Here is a 27703-nt window from a genome sequence, read left to right as displayed (position 1 = left end):
AAGCCCCATAGGTCGAACTGCCATAGAACAAATATTTTGCAACCATTATCGGACGCCATACTAATATCAAAACATATACCTCGACAATTTTGTTTATCTAGGGAAACCTGCTAAATAGTCACCTCTAGCAAGGTCAACTTGTCGACAGTGGATTGGTTGGTTTGTGGGATTAAAGGGACCACACTGCTATGGTCATCGGTCCCTTTTTCCAAATACTAAAAACACCCACAGAGAATAAAAACGAGTAACAGAATAGATCACAGACGAAACAGAACAAGAGAAACTTAGAGAAAGACCAGGAAAGCCGAACTAAAATCACACAGAGTGTGACTGTGGTTGGCCGACCATAGAAACAAAAAAAGGAAAACCCAACCACCGAGAAATGCATTAAAAACTCAGATTAAAATCGTAGGCCAATGGCCACAATCAACACAAAAGAACAGAACAAACACTCAGAGCAAACGATAAAAACCCCCTGCCCGAATAAAACGTAAAACTAAGCCAGCCATAGCAGGGTCATCAGATAAAAGGGCAGGGAGCATATCAGGCAGCGCAAATGTCTTCCTGACCTCAGCTAAAAGGGGGCAGGCCAACAAAATGTGGGCCACTGTCAAAGCCGCCCTGCAGCGACATAGAGGAGGGTTCTCCCGACGCAGTAAATAACTGTGTGTCAGCCGGGAGTGGCCAATGCGGAGCCAGCAAAGGACTACCGACTCCCTGCGAGTGGCTCGCAGGGATGACCGCCACACAGCTGTCGTCTCCTTGACAGCACGGAGTTTATTACGCGATGTCAGTGCGCGCCATTCATCGTGCCAAAGCGCTAAAACTTTGCGGTGTAAGACTGCCCGCAAATCAGTCTCTGGGAGGCCAACATCCAGAGATGGTTTACTGGTGGCCTCTTTCGCCAGGCGATCAACATGTTCATGGCACGGGATACCGACATGACCTGGGGCCCACACAAAGACCACAGAGCGGCCGCAACGGGCAAGAGTATGCAGGGACTCATGGATAGCCATCACCAGACGAGAACGAGGGAACCACTGGTTGAGAGCTCGTAAACCGCTAAGGGAATCGCTACAGATAACGAAGGACTCACCTGAGCAGGAGCGGATATACTCTAGGGCTCGAAAGATAGCGACCAGCTCAGCAGTGTAAACGCTGCAGCCAGCCGCCAAGGAACGTTGTTCGGAATGGTCCCCTAGAGTTAGCGCATACCCGACACGACCAGCAACCATCGAACTGTCAGTGTAAACAATTCCAAGGCCCTGGTAAGTTGCCAGGATGGAATAAAAGCGGCGGCGGAAGGCCTCTGGAGGGACTGAGTCCTTCGGGCCCAGTGCCAAGTCGAGCCGAAGGCAAGGGCGAGGAACACACCATGGGGGTGTATGCAAAGTGTCCCGGAAAGGAGGTGGAACAGTCAAAACCCTAAGCCCGGAGAGAAGCTCTTTGACGTGAACAGCGATCGTACAACATGATCGGGGCCGACGTTCTGGCAGATGGACGACCGATTGCGGGAACAGGAGACGATAGTTTGGATGCCTGGGCAAGCTAAATACATGGGCAGCATAAGCGGCCAACAAACGTTGGCGCCGTAACCGCAGGGGAGGGACACCTGCCTCCACTAGTATGCTGTCCACAGGGCTGGTTCGGAAGGCACCAGTGGCAAGTCATATCCCGTTCTGTAGTATTGGGTCCAGCACCCGCAACACAGATGGGGAAGCAGAGCCATAAGCCAGGCTCCCATAATCCAGACGGGACTGGATTAACGCTTGGTAGAGTAGACCGGTCGGCGTCCCAGCTCGAGTGGCTCAAGCATCTCAGAGCATTTAGATGCCACCAACACGCCTGTTTAAGCTGCTGAATATGAGGCAGCCAAGTCAACCGGGCATCAAAAAGTACACCCAAAAACCTGTGGGTCTCCACCACAGCAAGAAGTTCGCCGTCAAGATAAAGCCATGGCTCAGGATGGACCGTTCGGCGCCGGCAGAAATGCATAACGCGGGTCTTGGCAGCCGAAAACTGAAAACCACGCGCTACAGCTCAAGACTGCGCCTTGCGGATAGCGCCCTGTAGCTGACGTTCAGCAGCTGCAGTGTCAATAGAGCTATAGCAAAGGCAGAAGTCGTCAGCATACAGGGAAGCGGAGACGGAATTTCCCACCGCTGCAGCGAGACCGTTTATGCCAATTAAAAACAAACAGACACTGAGGACAGAACCCTGTGGTACCCCGTTCTCCTGGATGCGGGAGGAACTATGGAAGGCTGTGACTTGCACGCGGAAGGTACGATACGACAGAAGATTGCGGATAAAGATCGGCAGAGAGCCCCGAATGCCCCATCCATGAAGCGTAGAAAGGATGTGATGGTTGGTTGGTTGGTTGGTTTAGGGATGAAAGGGACCAAACTGCAGAGGTCATCGGTCCCTTTTTCCAAAATACTAAAAATACCCACAGAGAATAAAATATGTTCAACAGAATAGGAAACAGACTACACAGAACAAAAGAAACGTAGACAAGGACCAGAAAAAACAAAATAAAATCACACGGAGTGCGACAGTGGTTGGCCGACCATAGGAACAAAAAAAAAGGAAAAGCCAACCACCGAAAACACATTAAAAACTGAGTTTAAAACCGTAGCCCAAAGGCCAGAATCAACACAAAACAATCAAATGAAACAGAAACACTCAGATTAAATGATAAAAAAACCCTGCCCGGATAAAACGTAAAACTAAGTCAGCCATAGCAGAGTCATCTGTTAAAAGGGCAGGGAGCGAGTCAGGCAGTGGGAACGACTGCCTGATCACAACTAAAAGTGGACAGTCTAATAAAATGTGGACCACTGTCAAAACGGAGCCGCAGCGACATAAAGTTGGGCCCTCACGTCGCAATAGGTGGCCATGCGTCATCCATGTGTGCCCAATGTTCAGCCGGCACAGGACAACAGACTCCTTACGAGAGACCCGCAAGGAGGACCGCCACACATCGGTCGTCTCCTTAACAGCCCGCAGCTTATTCGGGGATGTCAGGCCACGCCACTCAGCAGCCCACATCCCAAGCACCTTACGGCGCAACACCAACTACTGATCTCGAGCTGGCAGGCCGATCTCCATTGCTGGGGCGTCGATCGCCCCTTTGGCCAGCCTGTCGACACGTTCGTTCCCCGGGATGCCAACGTGACCTGGCGTCCAAACAAAGACCACCGAACTGCCAGAGCGGGTAATGGTGGAAACAGACTCCCGAATAGAGGACACCAGAGGAGAAGAGGGATAGCAGCGGTCGATGGACTGGAGGCTGCTCAGGGAGTCACTGCAGATGACGATGGACGTACCTGACCAGGAACGCATATGCTCAAGAGCGCGCAATATGGCCACCAGCTCTGCAGTAAAAATACTGCAGCCAGCCGGCAAGGAGCGCTGTTCAACATGGGCAGCGTGAGCAAATGCGTAGGCAGTGCGACCATCAACCAGAGAACCATCAGTGTAGACAGTCTCACAGCCCGGAAATGAGGCGAGGAGCGCAAGAAAACGGCGACGGAGGGCCACAGGTGAAACTGAGTCCTTGGGTCCCTGTGCCAAGTCCAGACGGACGGACGGCCGGGGCAAACACCAGGGAGGCGTAGGTGCACGGACGCGGAAGGGAGGCAGAAGAGGGAAGGAGCCCAGGTCCGACAGCAGGGACTGGACGCGGACAGCTATGGAAAGCCCAGACCGAGGTCGCCGTTCGGGCAGATGGAGGACCGTGACAGGGAAAAGCAGGCGACGATTGGGATGGCCCGGCGAGCAATGCACGTGGACAGCATAGTCGGCGAGCAGGCGATGGCGGCGAATCCGCAGCGGGGGAACCCCGGCCTCCACCAGTAGACTATCCACGGGGCTCGTACGAAAAGCGCCAGTTGCAAGCCGAACCCCACTGTGGTGTATGGGGTCTAACAACTTCAACACTGAGGGTGATGCAGACCCATAGGCCAGGCTCCGATAATCAAGCATGGACTGCACAAGGGCTCTGTACAAACGCAACAGCGTGCAGCGATTAGCACCCCAAGATGTGTGGCTGAGGCAGTGGAGGGCGTTGAGGTGCCGCCAGAACTTTTGCTTCAGCTGAGTAATATGAGGAACCCATGTGAGCCGGGCATCAAACACGAGTCCTAAGTAGCGGCAAGTGTCCACCACCTCAAGCAGGTGCCCGTCGAGGTAAAGTTCAGGATGAAGGTGGACTGTCCGACGCCTGCAGAAGTGCATAACGCGAGTCTTTTCTGCAGAGAACTGACAACCATGAGTCAGAGCCCATGATGCCACCTTGCGAACGGCTACTTGCAGCCTGCGTTCAGCGACTCCTGTAGTCGTGGTGCTAAAGGAGATGCAGAAGTCGTCGTCATACAAAGAAGGAGACACCGACGACCCCACAGCTGCAGTCAGACCATTAATGGCCACTAGAAATAAGGAGACGCTCAACACCAAGCCCTGCTGGACCCCATTATTGTGAGTATAAGATGACCTAGAGGCGGCACCGACTTGCACCCGGAAAGAGCGGCGCAATAAAAAGGTTTGTAGAAAAGCCGGGAGCCGACCACGAAGACCCCACTCATGCAACGTAGCAATGATGTGATGCCTCCATGTGGTGTTATACGCTTTCCGCAGATCGAAAAATAAAGCAACGAAATGCTGACGTCGGGCAAAGGCCGTACGGGTAGCAGATTCCAGCCGCACAAAATTGTCCGGCCCCGACGGAAGCCACCCTGGGATGGAGCGAGGAGACCGCGCGACTCAAGGACAAAACACAAACGCCGCCCCACCATACGTTCGAGCAATTTGCACAAAACGTTGGTGAGGGTAATGAGACGATAGCTGTCCACCGCCAGTGGGTCCGCACCAGGCTTCAAGATGGGGACAATAAGACCCTCTCGCCATTGCGACGGGAACACGCCCTCGCTCCAAATGCGGTTAAAGATGGTGAGGATGTGTCGCTGGCAGTCCCTGGAGAGATGCTTCACCATCTGCGCGTGGATGCAGTCTGGTCCTGGTGCTGTATCAGGGCACTCGGCGAGGGCAGCGAGGAATTCCCTCTCGCTGAAAGGAGTATTGTATTGTTCAGAACGACGTGTGTGGAATGATAACGGCGTCTGCTCGGCTCGCTCCTTTAGAGAGCGAAAGGCGGGGGGGGGGGGGGGGGGTAAGTGGCAGTCGCAGAGCTCTTAGCAAAGTGCACGGCAAGGTGTTCAGCAATGGCGGCAGCGTCCGTGCAGACAGCGCCGTCCAAGGAGATCCCACGGACACCCATAGGGGTCTGGTATCCATAAATCCGCCGGATCCGGGACCACACGAGCGAGGGGGAGATACGGGGTCCCAAGGATGAGACATACCTCACCCAGCACTCCTGCTTAAGCCGTGCAATAAGACGACGGGCAAGGCACGGAGCCTCGTAAAGGCGATGAGCGTCTCTCGAGACGGGTGCCACCTATGATGCTGCAGAGCCCGCCTACGGTCGCGAATAGTCTCAGCAATTTCCACTGACCACCAGGGTACAGACTTCCTCCGAGGGAGTCTAGAAGAGTGGGGGATGGCAGCCTTGGCCGCCGAAATGATTGACGTTGTTAAGACACAGATCACCTCGTCAATGTCACCCTGTGGGGGAGACTCAATGTTTGCAGCAGAAGTAAAAGCCGGCCAGTCAGCCCTGTTGAGAGCCCAGCGGGGCAGGCGCCCAGAAGAATGACACTGGGGCAGTGACAAATAGATGGGAAAATGGTCACTACCACACAGGTCAGGATGCACTCCCCAGTGGAGGGATGGGACGAGTCCAGGGCTGCAAAGATCGATGGCCGAGAACGAGCCATGGGCCACACTGAAATGCGTGGGAGCACCGGTAGTCAAGAGCCTAAGGTGGAGCTGAGCCAACACATGCTGCACGGCCCGACCGTCATCGGAGACAGTCCCACCCCACAGAGGGTTGTGGGCATTGAAATCGGCCAGAAGCAGCAATGGTGGCGGGAGTTGTGCCAGCAGCGCAGCCAAGACATGGCGGGGGAGCTCCCCATACGGAGGAATATAAACAGAGCAAACAGTAATAGCCGGCGAGAGCTCAACCCTGGCAGCGACTGCCTCTAAAGGCGTCTGAAGGGGTACTGGCGAGCTACAGACAGAGTGGTGAACAAAGAGGCAAACCCCACCTGATGCTCGGTGACAGGCAGCACGGTTCTTATAGTATCCCCGATAACCGCGAAGGGCGGGGGTTTGCATTGCAGGAAACCAACTTTCCTGCAGAGCAATGCAGAGAACAGGGGAAACACTCAGAAGTATCCGGAGCTCAGGCAGGTGGCGGCAATAACCGCCGCAGTTCCACGATGGTAAATAATCCCCTGGACCATATTTAAGCTACTGTGGGGAGTGACGGTAACAGGGATGTCACCCAGCTTATCACACAAGAGCAACGCTCGTGACTGGGCTGGGGAGGACGTCTTGAGAAGGATGGACCCATTCCTCATTTTAGACAACCCCGCCACTTCCCCAAACGTATCCTCCAGGTGTTCCACAAAAAAAAGAGGCTTCGTCGGAAGAAAGGAGTCACCGTCAGTCCTGCTACAGACAAGGTATTGCGGTACGTAAGGCTCCCGCTTGGCACTAGATGGCGCAGGCAACGAGGGGAACGACTGAGGGTCATATTGCGCAGCAGCAAACTCAACTCTGCCTCGCTTAGAGACGCTGGTGGCCGTGCGACCACCAGCTTGGTGTGATTTATTGCGCTTCATTGCGCCACATCCGCCCAGATGCCACCTACTCCGAACGAGGGCTCTCCCCAAGGGCGCCACCCAGCCAAAGCATCGGGTACCTGGCCGATATCCCGTTGCCTGGAGTCCCCGTGCCCCTGACAAGATGGGCACATACTCCTTGGCATGCATGGGGAGGAAACAGCTCTGGCATCTGTAGTGCGATCCCTGCATGGTCAGGGGGCTACCACCAAGAGGGTACATGACGACCCCACCACAACGGACTGGCTACCGTGCTGGATTTTAGGTGTTGAAAGGGTCCACAGTTGTCGTGGGCGCTAAGAAGGGGAATGCGTACAAGACGAGAAGGAGGCAACCCAGAAGACGTTTGGTGTAAATCCCGCCACACGACAATAGGTAACATACAAGATGGTGGTGCATGATGGACCAATAGAAAAACACCACGTAAGGTGTCCTTCTCCAAATGGCACGCACTAACAACGGAAATTTGGAAAAAAAGGAGGTCAAACCCAAGAGGGGACCATCACAGAAGGCCGAAACCTTTGAGACTCCTTTTAGTCGCCTCTTACGACAGGCAGGAATACCGCGGGCCTATTCTTACCCCCGAACCCGCAGGGGGGGAGACTTAAGGACATACATGCAGACGCCACCAGACACCCTTTCATAAGCTGCCCGGTTTTTATAATAAGCCCGATAGCCACGGAGGGCGGGGGTTCACATTGCTGGAAACCAAGTTTCCTACAGAGCAAAGGAAAGGAAAGGATGAAGGCTGATAAGTTGTCGGAGCTCAGCTAGATGGTGGAAAAAGCCGCTGCAGTTCCACTGGAGTATGAAATTGTCCATAGCTGAGAAGGCGTGAAGGGACTAGGAAGGCAATTTACGCCGCTTGTTCACTCGCTGCCACCGATTCAGAACCTGCACGAGTGACATCCATGGCGTCTGACGGACCGGCGAGATCCAGGTCTTCAGCATACGCCAGAATCTCGACCGCGTCCTCAGATTCAGAGCTTCTAGGAAGCAGTGGGACGGGTGCCACCGCAATGTGGTTGGTCTTGGGGACTTTCTTCTTTTTCGGCTTCTCCCGCTGTACCTTAGGTGGTTTAGGCTTCATGGGCTTCACTGGGTCAGTCTCAGGGACGGACGACGACCATGAGGCCCTACGACCAGGGACTGGTGGTTGTTTCAGCCACTTTCGGGTGTCCGCGTTTCCACAGGTTGGAACTTGCGAAGGGAGGTCCCCAACGGCCCCCTTCCTGGTGAGAGAAGCCGAAGAAGTCTTACGCTTCCCCGGCTGGGAAGGGGGATCTGATGTCCCCGATGGTTTGGGGGGTGTTACTCCTGAAGTAGATGGAGCAGGAGCAACAGGGAGTGAAGTGCCCCCCACAACCAAGGGGGCCGGTGAATTCTCACAGAGCTGAGGTCGAACTGTAGGTGACGATACGGTAGAGGTTCGAACCGGTGTTGCAGCAACGGCATAGGTGGATGTCATTGGCACAGGATGTTGGTTGGTTGGTTGGTTTGTGGGATTAAAGGGACCAGACTGCTACGGTCATCGGTCCCTTTTTCCAAGTACTAAAAGCACCCACAGAGAATAAAAACGAGAAACAGAAGAGAGCACAGACAACACAGAACAAGAGAAACTGAGACAAAGACCAGACAAAACGAACTAAAATCACACAGAATGTGACGGTGGTTGGCCGACCATAGAAATAAAAAAGGAAAAGCCAACCACTTCAAACACATTTTAAAAAAATCGGTTTAAAACCGGAGGCCAAAGGCCAGAATCAACACTAAAACAACAAGATAAAAGAGAAACACTTAGATTAAATGAGAAAAAACCCCTGCCCGAATAAAATGTAGAACTAAGCCAGCCATAACAGAGTCATCAGATAAAAGGGCAGGGAGCGTGTCAGGCAGTGCGAACGACTGCCTGAGCACAGCTAAAAGCGGACACTCCAATAAAATATGGACCACAGATAAAACGGAGCCGCAGCGACAGAGAGGTGCGTCCTCACGGCGCAATAAGTGGCCGTGCGTAAGCCGAGTGTGCCCAATGCGCAGCCGGCATAGGACAACAGACTCCTTGCGAGAGACCCGCAAGGAGGAGCGCCACACACCGGTAGCCCCCTTGATGGCCCGAAGTTTGTTGCATGAAGGCACGGCGCGCCATTCAGTGTCCGAAAGGTCCAGAATTTTGCGGCGAAGGAACGCTCGCAAATCTGTCTCCGGGAGGCTAACGTCCAGAGACGGTGAACTAGTCGCCTCTTTCACCAGCCGGACAACATTCTCGTTGCCGGGGATCCCAACATGGCCTGGGGTCCACACGAAGACCGCAGAGCGGCCGCAACGCGCAAGAGTATGCAGGGACTCATGGATAGCCATCACCAGACGGGAACGAGGAAAACACTGGTCGAGAGCTCGTAAACTGCTCAGGGAATCGCTACAGATAACGAAGGACTCACCTGAGCAGGAGCGGATATACTCTAGGGCACGAAAGATGGCGACCAGCTCAGCAGTGTAAACGCTGCAGCCAGCCGGCAAGGAACGTTGTTCGGAATGGTCCCCTAGAGTGAGCGCATAACCGACTCGACCAGCAACCATCGAGCCGTCGGTGTAAACAATGCCAGAGCCCTCATACGTGGCCAGGATGGAATAAAAGCGGCAGCGGGATGCCTCTGGAGGGACTGAGTCCTTCGAGCCCTGTGCCAAGTCTAGCCGAAGGCAAGGGCGAGGAACGCACCACGGGGGTGTACGCAGAGGCGCCCAGAAAGGAGGTGGAACAGGGAAAAATCCAAGCCCGCAGAGAAGCTCTTTGACGCGGACCGCTATTGTACAACCAGAGCGGGGCCGACGTTCTGGCAGACGGACGACCGATCGCGGGAACAGGAGACGATAGTTAGGATGCCCGAGCGAGCTTAGAACATGGGCAGCATAAGCGGCCAGCAAACGTTGGCGTCGGAACCGCAGTGGAGGGACACCTGCCTCCACTAGTAAGCTGTCCACAGGGCTGGTGCGGAAAGCACCAGTGGCAAGGCGTATCCCGCTGTGGAGAATTGGGTCCAGCACCTGCAACGCAGACGGGGATGCTGAGCCATATGCCAGGCACCCATAATCCAGACGGGACTGGATTAACGCCTGGTAGAGCCGTAACATGGTAGAGCGGTCGGCGCCCCAGCGGGTGTGGCTCAAACATCGCAGTGCATTGAGATGTCGCCAACACGCCTCTTTGAGCTGCCGAATATGAGGCAGCCAAGTCAACCGGGCATCGAAAACCACCCCCAAAAACCTGTGGGTCTCCACCACAGCAAGGAGTTCGTCAGCAAGATAAAGCCGCGGCTCAGGATGGACTGTTCGGCGCCGGCAGAAATGCATAACGCGGGTCTTGGCTGCCGAAAACTGAAACCCATGCGCTACAGCCCAAGACTGCGCCTTACGGATAGCGCCCTGTAGCCGACGTTCAACAGCTGCAATGCCAGTAGAGCTGTAGTAAACGCAAAAGTCGTCAGCATACAGCGAAGCGGAGACAGAATTTCCCACGGCCGCAGCAAGCCCGTTAATGGCTATTAAAAACAGACAGACACTTAAAACAGAACCCTGTGGCACACCGTTCTCCTAGACGTGGGAGGAACTATATGAGGCCGCGACTTGCACGCGGAAGGTACGACACGACAGAAAATTGCGGATAAAAATCGGCAGAGGACCCCGAAGACCCCATCCATGAAGCGTAGAAAGGATGTGATGACGCCATGTCGTATCGTACGCCTTCCGCATGTCGAAAAAGACAGCGACCAGGTGCTGACGGCGGGCAAAGGCAGTACGGATGGCCGACTCCAGGCTCACCAGATTGTCGGTGGCGGAGCGGCCTTTACGGAACCCACCCTGAGACGGAGCCAGAAGGCCCCGAGACTCCAGTACCCAATTCAAGCGCCGGCTCACCATCTGTTCAAGCAACTTGCAAAGAACGTTGGTGAGGCTAATGGGACGGTAGCTGTCCACCTCCAGAGGGTTCTTTCCAGGTTTCAAAACGGGGATGACAATGCCTTCCCGCCATTGCGACGGAAACTCCCCCTCGACCCAAAGACGGTTGTAAAGATCGAGAAGGCGCCGCTGGCAGTCCACGGAAAGGTGTTGCAGCATCTGACAGTGGATGCCATCTGGCCCAGGAGCGGTATCAGGGCAAGCAGCTAGGGCACTGCGAAATTCCCACTCACTAAATGGAGCACTGTAAGATTCTAGGTGGTTGGTGCGAAACGAAAGGCTCCGACGTTCCATCCGCTCTTTAATGGAGCGGAAGGCCTGGGGGTAATTCGCAGAAGCGGAACTCATAGCAAAATGCTCTGCTAAGCGATTTGCAATGATGTCGGAGTCAGTACAAACTGCTCCATTCAGTGAGAGCGCAAGTTCACTGACAGGTGGCCGATAGCCGTAGACGCGTCGAATCTTGGCCCAGACCTGCGATGGAGTGACATGGAGGCCAATGGTGGACACATACCGCTCCCAGCACTCCTGCTTGCCTTGGCGGATAAGGAGGCGGGCCCGCGCACGCAGCCGTTTGAAGGCGATAAGGTGGTCTATGGAGGGATGTCGCTTGTGACGCTGGAGCGCCCGCCGGCGATCTTGAATCGCTGCAGCGATCTCAGGCGACCACCAAGGCACAGCCTTCCGCCGAGGGGACCCAGAAGAACGGGGAATGGCAGATTCGGCGGCAGTAACGATGCCGGTCGTGACCGATTGAACCACCGCATCAATGTCATCAGTAGAAAGAGGCTCAAAAGCGGCAGTTGAGGAGAACAAGTCCCAGTCAGCCTTATTCATAGCCCATCTGCTAGGGCGCCCAGAAGAGTGGCGCTGTGGTAGTGACAAAAAGATCGGAAAGTGGTCACTACCACACAGGTCGTCATGTACACTCCATTGGACAGACGGTAAGAGGCTATGGCTACAGATTGAAAGGTCAATGGCGGAGTAGGTGCCATGCGCCACACTGAAGTGTGTGAAGGCACCATCATTTAACAGCGAGAGATCGAGCTGCGACAAGAAACGCTCAACGATGGCGCCTCGACCTGTTGCCACTGACCCACCCCACAGAGGGTTATGGGCGTTGAAGTCGCCCAATAGCAAGAAAGGTGGCGGCAATTGGGCGACCAGTGCAGCCAGGACATGCTGCGAGACATCACCATCCAGTGGAATGTAAAGACTGCAGACGGTAACAGCCTGTGGCGTCCACACGCGTACAGCGACAGCCTCTAAAGGCGTCTGGAGAGGGACAGACTCGCTGTGCAGAGTGTGAAGGACATATATGCAGACGCCACCAGACACCCTTTCATAAGCTGCTCGGTTCTTATAATAACCCCGATAGCCACGGAGGGCGGGGGTTCGCATTGCTGGAAACCAAGTTTCCTGGAGAGCAATGCAGAAGAAAGGGTGAAGGCTGAGAAGGTGGCGGAGCTCAGCTAGATGGTGGAGGAAACCGCTTCAGTTCCACTGGAGGATGGTATTGGCCATGTCTGGGAAAGGCGTGACGGGACGGGGAAGGCAGATTACGCCGCTGGGTCACCTGCTGCCTCCAAGTGAGCACCTGTGCCAGTGCTTTCCATGGCGTCGGAGGGACTGGCGAGATCGAGGTCTTCAGCAGACGCCAGGATCTCCACCTCGTCCTCAGATGCAGAGTTTGAAGGTTGCGGTGGGACAGGTGCCACCGCAATGTCAGGATGCTTGGGAGCCTTTTTCTTCAACTGCTTTGCACGCTGTGCCTTTGGAGGGTCTGGCTGGGAGGACCCCACTGGGTCAGTCTCAGGGACCGACGACGACAGTGAAGCCCTATGACCAGCGACCGGTTGTCGTTTCAAACATTTGCGGGTTTCCGCTTTGACACTGGGCGAAGCCTGGGAAGGGAGGGCCCCAAGGGACCCCTTTCTGGCTAGAGTAGCCGAAGAAGCCCCACGCTTCTCCGGCTGGGAAGGGGGGACGAATGTCCCCGATGGTTGGGGTGGTGTTCCTCCTGGAGTAGATGGAGCAACAGAGGGGGAAGTGCCCCCCACAACCAAGGGGGCTGGTTCATTGTGACATAGCTGAGAGGCAACAGTACATGATGACACTGGAGAGGATCGGATCGCTGTTGCAGCAGCGGCATAGGAGGATGTCATGGGCACAGGATGTAGCCGCTCATATTTCCGCCTTGCCTCGGTGTAGCTCAGGCGGTCCAGAGTCTTATATTCCATTATCTTCCTTTCCTTCTGGAAGATCCTACAGTCCAGCGAGCAGGGGGAATGGTGTTCTCCACAGTTAACACAGATAGGAGGCGGGGCACATGGAGTATCAGGATGCGAAGGACGTCCACAATCCCGACACGTGATGCTGGAAGTACAGCGAGATGACATGTGCCCGAACTTCCAGCATTTAAAACACCGCATCGGAGGAGGGATATATGGCTTCACATCACAACGGTAAACCATCACCTTAACCTTTTCGGGTAATACATCACCCTCAAAGGCCAAGATGAAGGCACCGGTGGCTACCTGATTATCCCTCGGACCCCGATGGACGCGCCGGACGAAGTGAACACCTCGTCGTTCGAGGTTGGCGCGTAATTCATCGTCGAACTGCAGAAGAAGATCCCTGTGGAATATAATACCCTGGACCATGTTGAGACTCTTATGCGGCGTGATGCTAACGGAAACATCCCCCAACTTGTCACAATTGAGCAACCTCCGTGACTGGGCAGAGGATGCCGATTGGATGAGCACAGAACCAGAGCGCATCTTGGTTGATTATTAGTGTTTTAGGGCGCACAACAGCGAGGTTATCAGCGCCCGTACCCAAAAGTTCAATTCAGAGCCGAATTGTGAGAGAATTGGTAGTGTTCAAATTGCAAGATGGGACACAGCACATCAAAACAGGGAGATAAAACTAAAATTAAAATAGTAGTACAAACAGGTAAAAAAGGGATTAACGGTGGCTGAGTGACCACTTACAAATAATGGGTGACCAAACCACCGGACAGCACATTAAGACTTCAATCCCAATAGTTTGGGAAGAAGGCCAGACATCACACAAAAACGTAAAACTCTAGCAACACTCGCCTCATTATTAGTTAAAAGAGAGGGTAGGTCTGGTGGGAAACTGAAATCGTCCCTCAAACCCGCATATAAAACACACTCAGTTAAAATATGTCGTATCGACAGCTGTGTCCCACATGTCTGACACGTTGGTGGCTCCTCACGACGTAACAGAAAACCATGTGTCAAAGGACAATGTCCTATTCGAAGCCGTGTAAGGGCTACTTCCTCAGCGCGTCGGTGGCGGAAGGAGGTGAGCCACGGTCGGACAGAATCCTTCACCGCTCGCAACTTATTATCCCTCACGTCCAGCCACTGAGCCTCCCACCAACGCATGACCTTCCGAGTCACGAAAGACGTAATGGCCTGCAGGGGGACGGAACAGCGAGCAGGAGGTGGGATGGAGCAAGCCTCCTTGGCAGCCGCATCTGCAAGTTCATTGCCAGGAATCCCTATGTGCCCTGGAACCCAGCAGAAAATTACATCCTTACCCTGCTGTTGCAAGAGCAGGAGTGCGTCCTGCACCTCTTGCACCATCCGATCTGCTGGGTACATCTGTTCAAGAGCGTGTAGAGCACTTTGGGAATCGGAGCAGATGATGAATTTCGTAGCCGGCCGAAGTGGCCGTGCGGTTACAGGCGCTGCAGTCTGGAACCGCAAGACCGCTACGGTCGCAGGTTCGAATCCTGCCTCGGGCATGGATGTTTGTGATGTCCTTAGGTTAGTTAGGTTTAACTAGTTCTAAGTTCTAGGGGACTAATGACCTCAGCAGTTGAGTCCCATAGTGCTCAGAGCCATTTGAACCATTTGATGAATTTCGTGCCACGATGTCGGCGCATATGCTCTAATGCTTGCAGAATGGCAAACAGTTCTGCACAGTAAACTGAGAACTGCTCCGGGAGCCCTATACGATGGACAGTATCGGGAAACACAGCAGAGCAGCCCATAAAATCACCCTGTTTAGACCCATCCGTGTAAACAGTAATAAAATCGGAATGGCGTTCTAAAATCTCACTAAGTTTAATTTTAAAAAGGTGGTCTGGGGTACAATACTTCCTGTAAGCAGCCAGATCAAGAAGTAATCTTGGCCTTTGTAGTCGCCAGGGAGATCCCCTACTCCATCCCTGGTGGAGTACCTTAATGCCCTCCAGGTGTACTAACTCGAGACTCTCGTTCCAGTGCCGGCTGGGAAAAAGTGTTGGACGCCAATGAAAGAGGAGTGGACTTGGCCCTGTACGCGTGCCGTACCACGAGGAGAAGACGCCGAATGGACGGCGGAGGCTCTCCCACCTCGACACACAGACTAGCAACCGGACTCGTGCGATAAGCCCCCGTTGAAAGCCTAATACCCTCATGGTGAATCACGTCCAACATTTTGAGGTAGGAAGGTCTGGCAGAGCCATAAGCTTGACATCCGTATTCCAGTCGAGGTCGCACAAAGGCCTTATAAAGTTGGAGCAGACGTGCCCTGTCAGCGCCCCAGGATCTATGACTGACGCATTTAAGGACGTTTAATGCCTTGAAACAGCGGACCTTGAGATCCTTTAAGTGTGGCAACCATGTGAGCTTCTCATCAAAAATAAGCCCGAGATATTTCACTTTTCCCATAAAGGGGAGAACAGTGTCTCCTAGTTTTAAAACAGGGAGATTAAAAAGAGAACGGGAACGGTTAAAATCTACACAAACGGTCTTCTCCAAAGAGAATTTAAAGCCCGTTGTCTTAGACCATTCCTCCAATCGCACGAGTGTCAGCTGTAATTGGCGTGTAGCAGCTGTGAGGGAGGAAGACGCACAGAAAATGGAGAAATCGTCCACAAACAAGGAGCACTGCACGGGCCGTCGCACTGTGGACGCAATACTATTGATGGCAATTGCGAAAGCTGTCACACTGAGGACACTTCCTTGAGGGACACCGTTCTCCTGCTTAAAACGGTCAGACAGGACATTCCCAACCTTATATTTAAAATATCTGTCCGACAGAAAGGATCGGATGAGTGTGGGTAAACGCCCACGGAAACCCCACTCATAAAGCTGCCGCAAAATGGTATGCCTCCAGGTAGTATCGTACGCCTTCTCCAGGTCGAAGAAAACCCCGATAAGGTGTTGCTTACGTAGGAAAGCATCTTGTATCGCTGTTTCGAGTAGGATCAGGTTATCGAGGGTGGAATGATACCTCCTGAACCCACACTGGCAGCGGGTAAGTAAGCATCTGGATTCGAGAACCCACACCAGGCGCCGATTGACCATACGCTCAAATGTCTTTCCGACGCAACTCGTGAGACTAATGCTACGGTAGCTACAGGGTTCGGTCCGATCCTTCCCTGGTTTTAAAAGGGGAATTAAAAGCGATTCTTTCCACGAACTAGGAAAGTCGCCTGTCTTCCAAATTTCATTAAAAAGTTGAAGGAGGACTTCCTTCGACCGCAGATCCAACTGATGCAGCATGCTATACGATATCAGGTCTGGACCAGGTGCGGTATCCCGAGATACGGACAGAGCAGAGTCCAACTCCCACAAAGAGAAAGGCTGGTTGTATTCCTCAGCGTTCTTTGAACGGAAATCAAAACCAGCCCTCTCCTGTGTACCCCGATAGCGCAGAAATTCTGGGTCCTGGCTAGAATCGGCCGTAATAGTTTGAAAAGATTCTGCCAACGCCCGGGCGATGTCTCTTGGAGATGTTAGGATACACCCCCGCTCACGTATAGCTGCTATTGGCGGTCGAGAGTATCGCCTTGAGATCCTCCTAATGGCTTCCCATACTTTGTTTGAAGATGTGGACCTATTGATGGAGTTCAGGAACTCACGCCAAGACCTCCGTTTACTCTCCCTAACGATGTGTCTCGCCCGCGCCCGTGCTATCCGGAAAGTTGTCGGATGCGCAGCAGTGGGGCACCGACGGAATCTTCTCAAAGCCGCCCGTCTGTCTCTGATGGCGGTACGACAGTCGTCATTCCACCAAGGGACAGGCTGCCTCACAGGTGTTCCATGTGACTTTGGTATGGATACATCAGCGGCATGGTGCATCACCGCCGTAATGTGATCCACCCAATCCTGGACGCCTTCACACCGTTCAAAAACAGCCAACTGCCGGTAGAGCGTCCAGTTTCCCTTCCGGAACAACCATTTCGGCGGCTGTGCGACACGACCGATTTCAACTGGCAGATGAAGCCAGATAGGAAAATGGTCGCTGCCATGAAGGTCGTCGTCGACGACCCACTGAACAATGTCCGCAAGCACAGGCGAACAAATAGAGAGGTCTATGGCAGAAGACGAACCTGAAGCGGTGCTAAAATGTGTGGCCTGACCTGTGTTCAGCAGTATGACGTCGGAAGTCCTGATCAACTGCTCAATCACCTGGCCTCTGGGGCAGGTTTTGTTGGAACCCCATAATGCATTATGAGCATTAAAGTCTCCTAAAATGAGAAAGGGTCGGGGTAGCTGATCAATGAGCCGTGCGAGGGCTTCACTGTCAATGTGCTCAGCGGGTGGTAGATACAGGGAGCACACTGTGACATCAACCTGGGCCAGGATCCGAGCTGCAACCGCTTGTAGCGTTGTGGTTAAGGTCACAGGTGAGGAGTGGAACGTGTCCTTAATGAACACGGCCACCCCACCCTGAGCCCTATTACCAGCCAGGTCGTCTTTCCTGTACACGCGATATCCTGGAAGTACAGGCCTATCAGTCTCTTTAAAATGTGTCTCTTGCAAGGAGATGCAAAAGGGATTTGCCTGTACTAACAGCCGCAATTCCGCAAAGCGAGGTCTGACTCCATTCAGATTCCACTGAAGTATGGGAGCCATATCAGCGTTTCGGTTTAGATTTCCCCCTGTCTTTGCGCCGCGCTGGTGAGGCACTTGTAGAGCGAGTGGCAGCAGAGGGGCTGCCAGGTTCTGGGGAAGAGGTATCAAAATCCATGACGATTTCCTCCTCATCAGTCAGGGATGCCATGACGACATCCGATGGCGCCTTCGGCAGGTTTGACGTCAAACGCCGTGCCCCTTTCCTTGCTCCCGTTTTCTTTGTGGAAGTCGGGGATGGGGGAAGTGGAGAGGCACTCTGTTTCTGGAGGGCCTTCGAAGGCTTCACTGGAGCTTTCTCAGCAATAGCGGTTGGTGCAGGTGGAGCAGCCTGAATAGCTATATCGTTAGTGGGATTGCTCTGGCAGGTACAAACGCAGGTACAGGTATTGGTGGAAGATACTGCGACGCTGTACACGGTCTGCGTCGAAGCGTCTACTTGCGACGCACGGTTGTGCACCAAGGAGGCATAGGATGTGGCAAAGACAGGGGGTTTTGTAGCCCGATACTCTTTTTTGGCTTCCACATAAGGTAGCCTCTTTGTCACCTTGATCTCCTGAATTTTGCGTTCTTCCGCAAAGACGGGGCAGTCTCTGCTCCAGACGGGATGGCTCCCAGAGCAGTTGATACACAGCGCTGGAGATGTGCAGTTGGTCCCACAACTCATTGTCGTATGGCCAAATCGCTGACATTTGAAACAGCGCATAGGGTTAGGTATATAAGGCCGAACCCTAAGTCGGAGGAAACCAGCCAGAACGTATTCAGGTAAGACAGGCGAATTGAAAGTCACAATGAAGGTGGCAGATTTCTCAAGAACTCCATTATTCCTACGTGTCCTTTGTTCCACGTCTACAATCCCCTGTGTTGCCCATTCTTGCTTCAGCTCGTCGACACCGATATCCATTAAATCACGGCAGGTGACAACGCCTTTACTGGAGTTGAGGGAATTGTGCAACTCGACAGTAATATCATACTCGCCTAACTTGGTTGGCTTTCGAAGTAGCTCCACTTGCTTTGCCCTAGTAGTCTCAACTAACAGGGTACCATTCCTCAGGCGTTTGATAGATTTCAGTGTACCTGCGAGTCCTTCTAAACCTTTTTCAAAGGAGCCCTCCTTCCTCTTAATCACGATGAAAACATTGTCATTGACGACTCCAAGAGCCCTGTTACTCTTTTCCATCTGCATATCTGGAGGACTAGCCTCCCTCATGCGCTTGACTGATTGCGAAGTTGGTGAAGGAAAATACGTGGTTGCCATGTGCGTCCCACGAGCAGCTAGGGAACGAAACGTCAGCCCAGACAGAGCCCCGCATGCCTGGGTAAGCCTTGTACAACTGAGGTGCGGCAGGTTCCTCAGAGGTCGCCCGCTAGCGACTGTTCCACCTCAACAGCCATGCATCTTATCGGCGCGCAGCACACCTTAAGATTGAAGGGTTTTTTATAGAGGTATGTACTATCCTCGCGATCCAGGCAATCAAGCCAAGATCCCCGGTCCCTGCGACACACAACGTTCCACCGTTGCGCCACACGGTGGTCGCTGAAGCATGCCCAGAGCTTACGGTGTCAGAGGACTGGCGGCGCACACCAGTCCACAGCTCGGGGACCCCGGGTTCGCCAAGCCCGTACCCAGCAAATAAATGCTGAGTCCCCTGAGGGGGCGCATCTTGGACAAGCCCTCTACCTCCCCGAACTTGTCCTCTAAATGCTCCACAAAAAACTGGGGCTTGGTTGACATAAACGATTCCCCATCAACTCGCGTACACACAAGGAACCGGGGTGAATATTCTCCACTGCCTTCTTTTGCCATACGTTCCTCCCATGGAGTGGCCAGGGAGGGAAATGATCGTGGTTCGCATTTCCTGCCGTTGAGGTTAGACCTCGATCGCTTAGAGACTACTGGTGGAGGCCCACCAGCGAGAGATGATGTACCACGCTTCATTGCGGGTCATCCGCCCTGATGCCACCTACTCCGACCAAGGGCCCTCCCCACGGGCGCCACCCAGCCGCAGCAATAGCCACCTGGCAGGACGGCCATTGCCGGGAGTCCTGATGCCCCAAGGAGATGGGCATCTGCTCCTTGGCATACGTGGGGAGTTAACGGCCAGGCATCAGTAGAGCGATCCCTGTGTTGTCAGGGGGCTACAACCAAGAGGGTACATGGCGGCCCCACCACAACGGACTGGCTACCGTGCTGGATCTTAGGTGCAAAACTGTCCAAGGTCGTCGTCGCAGTTAAAAGAAACACTGCAGAGTGCAGCGTGGTAACCGCCCAAGAGATTGAAAACGAGCGGGACACCATTGCAACGACGAGAAAGCCGGCTAAAGGTCTAATTGCACGACGGATACAGTGCACCATGTAAGGCGCCCTTCCCCAATTGGCTCGCTCTTCGGAATAATTTAGAAATATGGAGGTCAAACCCGAGAGGGGACCATCACATAAGGCCGAAACATTTGAGACTCCTTTTAGTCGCCTCTTACGACAGGCAGGAATACCGCGGGCCTATTCTAACCCCCGAACCCGCAGGGGGAGGCACAGGATGTAACCGCTCACATTTCCGCCTAGCCTTTGGGTAGCTCAGGCGGTCCAGAGTCTTATATTCCATTATCTTCCTTTCTTTCTGGAATATCCTACAGTCCGGCGAGCAGGGGGAATGGTGTTCTTCGCAGTTAACACAGATAGGAGGCGGTGCAAATGGAGTACTGGGATGTGAAGGACGTCCACAATCGCTACACGTGATGCTGGAAGTACAGCGAGATGACATGTGTCCGAACTTCCAGCATTTAAAACACCGCATCGGAGGTGGGATATATGGTCTCACATCGGTAAACCATCACCTTGACCTTTTCGGGTAAGACATCACCCTCGAAGGCCAAGATGAAGGCACCGGTGGCCACCTGATTATCCCTCGGATCCCGATGGACGCGCCGGACGAAGTGAACACCTCGTCGTTCTAGGTTGGCGCGAAGTTCATCGTCGGACTGTAGAAGGAGATCATTGTGGAAGAGAATACCCTGGACCATTTTTAAACTTCTATGGGGAGTGATGGTGACACAAACATCCCCCAACTTGTCGCAAGTGAGCAACATCCGTGACTGGGCAGAGGATACTGTTTTGATGAGAACTGATCCAGAGCGCATTTTGGACAAGCCCTCCACCTCCCCGAACTTGTCCTCTAAATGCTCCGCAAAAAACTGAGGCTTGGTTGGCATAAAAGATTCACCATCAACCCGTGTACAGACAAGGTACTGGGGTGAATAATCTCCACTGCTGTCTTTAGCCATGCGTTCCTTCCATGGAGTGGCCAGGGAGGGAAATGATCTCGGATTGTATTTCTTCCCGTTGAGGTTAGACCATGATCGCTTAGAGACTGCTGGTGGAGGCCCACCAGCGAGAGATGATATACCACGCTTCATTACGGGTCATCCGCCCTGATGCCACCCACTCCGACCAGGGGCTCTCCCCACAGTCGCCACCCAGCCGCAGCAAAGACCACCTGGCAGGATGGCCTTTGCCGGGAGTTCCGATGCCCCAGAGGGATAGGCATCTACTCCTCGGCATATGTGGGGAGGTAGCAGCTCAGGCATCGGCAGTGCGATGCCTGTGTAGTCAGGGGGCTACCACCAAGAGGGTACATGACGACCCCACCACAACAGACTGGCTACCGTGCTGGATGTCGGGTGTCGAAATATCCATGTACATCGCGAGGGCAAAGATGGAAGTGCACAATGGAGGGAATGTATGCTAACCGGAACACACTGCAGCCAATGTGGCCAGAAGCTCGATGGAAGTTCAACTCCTTGACAATATCGGGTGGGCCAGATCTTAGGGCAAGATGGATGTATAATACACCACATAGGGCGTCCTTCCCCAAATCGTACGCACTAACAGAACATTTGGAAAGGTAGAACCCCTTAGGGGACCAACACATTAAGGCCGAAACGTTTGAGACTCCTTTTAGTCGCCTCTTACGACAGGCAGGAATACCGCGGGCCTATTCTTACCCCCGAACCCGCATGGGGGTGTCGACAGTGGATCGAAATCTCCTGTATGCAGACTGAGAGCGACTTAGGAGCTACACGGTCTCCACCATGCAGATCAGAAGACAGTTAACCAGTTGCTCCAATGTCTTTCCTACACACCTTGTTAAGCGACACTCTGGTAACTACTAGGACACGTCTGGTATAAAAATTGCCTCCGTCAATGAGTCTGCCATAGCGAATTAAAACATTGTGAGACGACTTCTTTGGACACTGGTTTCAAGTTGTTTAGCATGATGTATCGGATTTGGTCGTGACCGAACGCAGTATCACGAGCCACACTGAGTGCCGAATCGAGCTCCCAAATGGAGAATGGGTAGTTACAGGTCTCCCAATCGTTACAACTGAGGACCACCTCACCCCTTTCCATGGTGGCATCGTAACGACGAAACGCTGGATCTTGGTAGGCAGTCCCATTAGTCAGAGAAAAACGCACTGCCATTATGAAATTTGTCCAAGTGTTGATTCGTTGGTTGGTTGGATGGAGGATTAAAGGGACCAAACTGCAGAGGTCATCGGTCCCTTGTTTCATAAACACATAGAGCACAGGGAAACCATCCATTAGTCATTCGAAGCACAAGATAAAAATTCCAGGGGAAGAAAATCCCCAAGGTCAATAATAAAAAAACATGGAAGACGGAGCACAGCAACAAAAACAACATAGAGAAGAAAAGCAGAAAGAGTTAAAACTGTACAGCAGAGGACTGTGGCTGGCTGATCACGAAAATAATGGGATGAGCCAGCCACTCTGCAACACGTTAAAACCACCAGCCTAAAAGATTAGGGTGGAGTCGAATTACAACACAAAACTAATTAAAAGATACAGCTCAAAAGAGGGTGATGTTAAAAAAATTTAAATGGACCTATAAAAGCCGCTTGCGCGAATAAAACTTAAAACCCGATCTGCCATACAGACATTGTCACCTAAGAGAGAGGTTAAATCACCCAGGAGATTAAGATCACGCCTGAGAGCGGTTAAAAGAGGACATTCCAACAATATATGGGCCACCGTCATGTTCGCACCACAGCGACAATGAGGGGGGTCCTCTCGACGCAGCAGATGACCGTGAGTCAGCCAAGAGTGACCAATGCGGAGCCTACACAGAACAACAGAATCCCTGTGAGAGGCCCGCATGTAGTAGTAGTAGAAGGGGTTGGTGGGCGCACGACAGCAAGGTCTTCAGCGCCCGTTCAGTATCATAGTGAGACGGGTGTCAAGAAAAAAAAACTCAGAACATTGACATAAAACGGAACATAAAACACGGGGAACAATCATTGAAGAATATGTGCTCACCCACACCGAAGCGTGGGATGAAGCAGGGCGTCTGCAGTAAAACATGGACAACACAGGAAGAAAAAGGTAGAGGGAGCTAAAACAATGTAGCAGATGGAAGTGGCTGGCTGACCGCAAGGAAAAAGGGGAGGAGTCAGCCACTCTGCAATACACTAAAACCTCCAGCCTAAAAGTTTAGGCCAGAGTCCAGACACATCACAAAACTTAAAAACCCTAGACACACACGTCTCATCGTTTGCTAAAACACAAGGCAGATCCCCATCAACTTGTGCTTCTGCCCTTGCATCACGATATAAAATGCAGTCCGTTAAAATGTGCCGGACAGAGATGTGCACACCACAGGCAGCACAAAACGGAGGAGCCTCCCGCCGTAATAAATAGCTATGCGTCAGAGGACAGTGCCCGATCCGAAGACGTGTGAGGGCGACCTCTTCCCGCCTGAGCAACCGGCAGGAGGAACGCCACGGCCGAGTGGTTGACTTTACCGACCGCAGTTTATTGGCCGTCACCGCCAGCCATTCGTCCTCCCACAACTCCATGCACTTCCTGTGGAGTGCAGCGATGACTGACTGCAAGGGGATAGGACACTGGACCACATCCTGCTCTCTGCAGGCCTCCTTGGCAGCCCGATCAGCCTGTTCATTGCCCCATATGCCGACATGACCAGGCACCCAGCAGAAGGATACCTCTTTACCCCGCCATTGGAGCAAGTACAGTTGGTCATGTATCAACTGGACCATCTCCTCAGTCGGGTATAGGTTCTGCAGTGATTGTAAGGCACTAAGAGAATCGGAGCAGAGAAGAAATCGAACGCCCCGAACACGATGCATCTGCACCAGTGCCTTCAGTATCGCGTGGAGCTCCGCTGCGAAAACGGTGTATTCAGCAGGGAGACGAATCCGGGTAACATGATCAGGGAACACCACAGAACAGACAAGGAAAGTCTCCTGTTTGGAGCCATCAGTATAAACAACAGTGAAACCGTGATGCACATCTAAAATGTTAAAAAACAGAGATTGGAACGTAAAATCTGGTGTGCCATGTTTCTTAAAATTAGTCAAATCTAAAATAGGTTTGGGTCTCCGGAGGAGCCAAGGTGGAGATCTGCTCCAACCGCGACGTCAAACACGAAGACCAGCCATAGACATCCCACCGCGGCAATCCTGTGCGCGAATCCCATAGGGCTGCGGCGCACGTTGCCGGTTATGAAACAATCGTGCCGGAGGAGGCTGAGCAACGGTATGGTATGCAGGGGTGTATGGTGTGGACAAAGTTTTATACGCCTGGCGCACTGTAAGTAGCCGTCGCCGCATATGAAGTGGCGGTTCACCAGCCTCTGCACAGAGGCTTGGTATGGGGCTAGTTCGGAATACCCCAGTGGCCAACCGAAGCCCTTCATGGTGCACAACGTCCAACAACTTTAAGTAAGAAGGCCTCGCGGACCCATACACCGTGCACCCATAATCGAGCCGAGATCGCACAAACGCCCTGTGAAACTGGAGCAGACAAGTCCTGTCAGCTCCCCATGTACTGTTCCTAAGACATTTTAAAATACTTAAAGCCTGAAGCGACCGCCGTTTCAGGTCTTTAAGATGAGGTAACCACGTGAGCCTCGAGTCAAAAATGAGCCCCATAAATCTCACCGTGTCTTTAAAAGTAAGAATAGCGTCCCTCAACCGCAACTCAGGAAAGGTTAAAATCGAACGAGAACGGTTAAAAAGAACACATACAGACTTCTCGGTGGAAAACTTAAAACCACTCTTCTGCGCCCAGTCATCCAAACGCATAATCGTACGTTGCAACTGACGAGTTGTCGTTGCAAGGCTTGAAGAAGAGCAGGACAAAGAGAAATCATCCACAAACAAAGAACACTGGACAGGACTTTTCACTATGGACGTAATGCTATTAATAGCGATGGCAAAGAGACACTTAAAACGCTACCCTGAGGGACACCATTCTCCTGCTCAAAGCGATCAGACAGGACGTCACCAATTCGGTATCTAAAATATCGTGGCGAGAGGAAAGACTGAATAAAAAGAGGAAGACAACCACGAAGACCCCATTCGTGAAGCTGCTCCAGGATGAGACGCCTCCAAGTGGTATCGTAGGCCTTCTCGATGTCGAAAAATACACCTAGAAGGTGATGACGGCGGAGGAAAGCTTGTTGTATAGCCGCCTCCAGGAGGGCAAGGTTATCGAAGGTGGAACGAAACCTCCTGAACCCACACTGAAAGCGACTAAGGAGTTGCCGGGATTCTAACATCCAGACAAGGCGGCGGTTGACCATCCGCTCCAAGGTCTTCCCTATGCAACTAGTGAGGGCAATACTACGGTAGCTACTTGGGCTCGTGCGGTCTTTCCCAGGTTTTAAAAAAGGGATTAAAACTGCCTCACGCCACGCGTCAGGAAAGTGACCCGACGCCCAAATGGCATTAAAAAGTGCGAGGAGGAGTTCTCTGTTGCGCATTGTGAGACGCCATAGCATACTGTAATGGATCCCGTCGTGACTAGGGGATGTGTCACGAGCTCCAGACAATGCAGAATCCAGCTCCCACATGGAAAATGGGTTGGTTGGTTGGTTTGGGGGGGATGAAAGGGACCAGACTGCTACGGTCATCGGTCCCTTTTTCCAAAGACAAAGAACACCCACAGAGAATAAAAACGAGGAACAGAATAGAACACAGACGAAACGGAACAAGAGAAACTCAAAGACAAGACAAAACGAACTAAAACCACACAGAGTGTGACGGTGGTTGGCCGACCATAGAAATAAAAAAAAGGAAAAGCCAACCACTTAGAAACACGTTAAAAAACCAGTTGAAAAGCATAAGCCAAAGGCCAGAATCAACAAAACAATAACATAAATCAAACACTCAGATTAAATGATAAAAGCCCCCTGCCCGAATAAAACGTAAAACTAAGTCAGCCATAGCCGAGTCATCTGTTAAAAGGGCAGGGAGCGTGTCAGGCAGTGCGAACGACTGCCTGAGCACAGCTAAAAGTGGACAGTCCAATAAAATGTGGACCGCCGTCAAAATGGAGCCGCAGCGACATAAAGGTGGGTCCTCCCGACGCAGTAAATAACTGTGTGTCAGCCGGGAGTGGCCAATTCGGAGCCGACAAAGGACGACTGAGTCCCTGCGGTTGGCTCGCATGGATGACCGCCACACAGTCGTCGTCTCCTTAATGGCACGGAGTTTATTGTGCGTGATCCGATCGTGCCATTCAGCGTCCCAAATCGCAAAAACTTTTCGGCAGAGGACTGCCCGCAAATCAGTCTCTGGGAGGCCAACATCCAGAGACGGTTGTCCCGTGGCCTCCTTCGCCAGGCGGTCAGCATGTTCATTGCCCGGGATACCGACATGACCGGGGGTCCATACAAAGACCACAGAGCGGCCGCAACGCGCAAGAGTATGCAGGGACTCATGGATAGCCATCACCAGACGGGAACGAGGAAAACACTGGTCGAGAGCTCGTAAACTGCTCAGGGAATCGCTACAGATAACGAAGGACTCACCTGAGCAGGAGCGGATATACTCTAGGGCTCGAAAGATGGCGACCAGCTCCGCAGTGTAAACGCTGCAGCCAGTCGGCAAGGAACGTTGTTCGGAATGGTCCCCTAGAGTGAGCGCATAACCGACTCGACCAGCAACCATCGAGCCGTCGGTGTAAACAATGCCAGAGCCCTGATACGTGGCCAGGATGGAATGAAAGCGGCGGCGGAAGGCCTCTGGAGGGACATCCTTCGGGCACTCTGCCAAGTCGAGCCGAAGGCAAGGGCGACGAACACACCACGGGGGTGTATGCAAAGTAGCCCGGAAAGGAGGTGGAACAGTGAAAACCTGAAGCCCAGAGAGAAGCTCTTTGACGCAGACCGCTATTGTACAACCAGAGCGGGGCCGACGTTCTGGCAGACGGACGACCGATCGTGGGAACAGGAGACGATAGTTAGGATGCCCGGGCGAGCTTAGAACATGGGCAGCATAAGCGGCCAGCAAACGTTGGCGTCGGAACCGCAGTGGAGGTACACCTGCCTCAACTAGTACGCTGTCCACAGGGCTGGTGCGGAAAGCACCAGTGGCAAGGCGTATCCCGCTGTGGAGAATTGGGTCCAACACCCGTAACGCAGATGGGGATGCTGAGCCATAAGCCAGGCACCCATAATCCAGGCGGGACTGGATTAACGCCTGGTAGAGCCGTAACAGGGTAGAGCGGTCGGCGCCCCAGCGGGTGTGGCTCAAACAGCGCAGAGCATTGAGATGCCGCCAACACGCCTGTTTGAGCTGCCGGATATGAGGCAGCCAAGTCAACCGGGCATCGAAAACCACCCCCAAAAACCTGTGGGTCTCCACCACAGCAAGCAGTTCGTCGGCTAGATAAAGCCGCGGCTCAGGATGGACTGTTCGGCGCCGGCAGAAATGCATAACGCGGGTCTTGGCTGCCGAAAACTGAAACCCATGCGCTACAGCCCAAGACTGCGCCTTACGGATAGCGCCCTGTAGCTGACGTTCAACAGCTGCAATGCCAATAGAGCTGTAGTAAAGGCAGAAGTCGTCAGCATACAGGGAAGCGGAGACAGAAGTTCCCACAGCCGCAGCAAGCCCGTTAATGGCTATTAAAAACAGACAGACACTTAAAACAGAACCCTGTGGCACACCGTTCTCCTGGACGTGGGTGGAACTATACGAGGCCGCGACTTGCACGCGGAAGGTACGACACGACAGAAAATTGCGGATAAAAATCGGCAGAGGACCCCGAAGACCCCATCCATGAAGCGTAGAAAGGATGTGATGACG

The sequence above is a fragment of the Schistocerca nitens genome, chromosome 9 (assembly GCF_023898315.1).
Source record: "Schistocerca nitens isolate TAMUIC-IGC-003100 chromosome 9, iqSchNite1.1, whole genome shotgun sequence".
Taxonomy (NCBI): Eukaryota; Metazoa; Arthropoda; class Insecta; order Orthoptera; family Acrididae; genus Schistocerca; species Schistocerca nitens.
The sequence above is the reverse complement of the archived record's forward strand: the minus strand, read 5'-3'. Positions refer to the sequence as shown.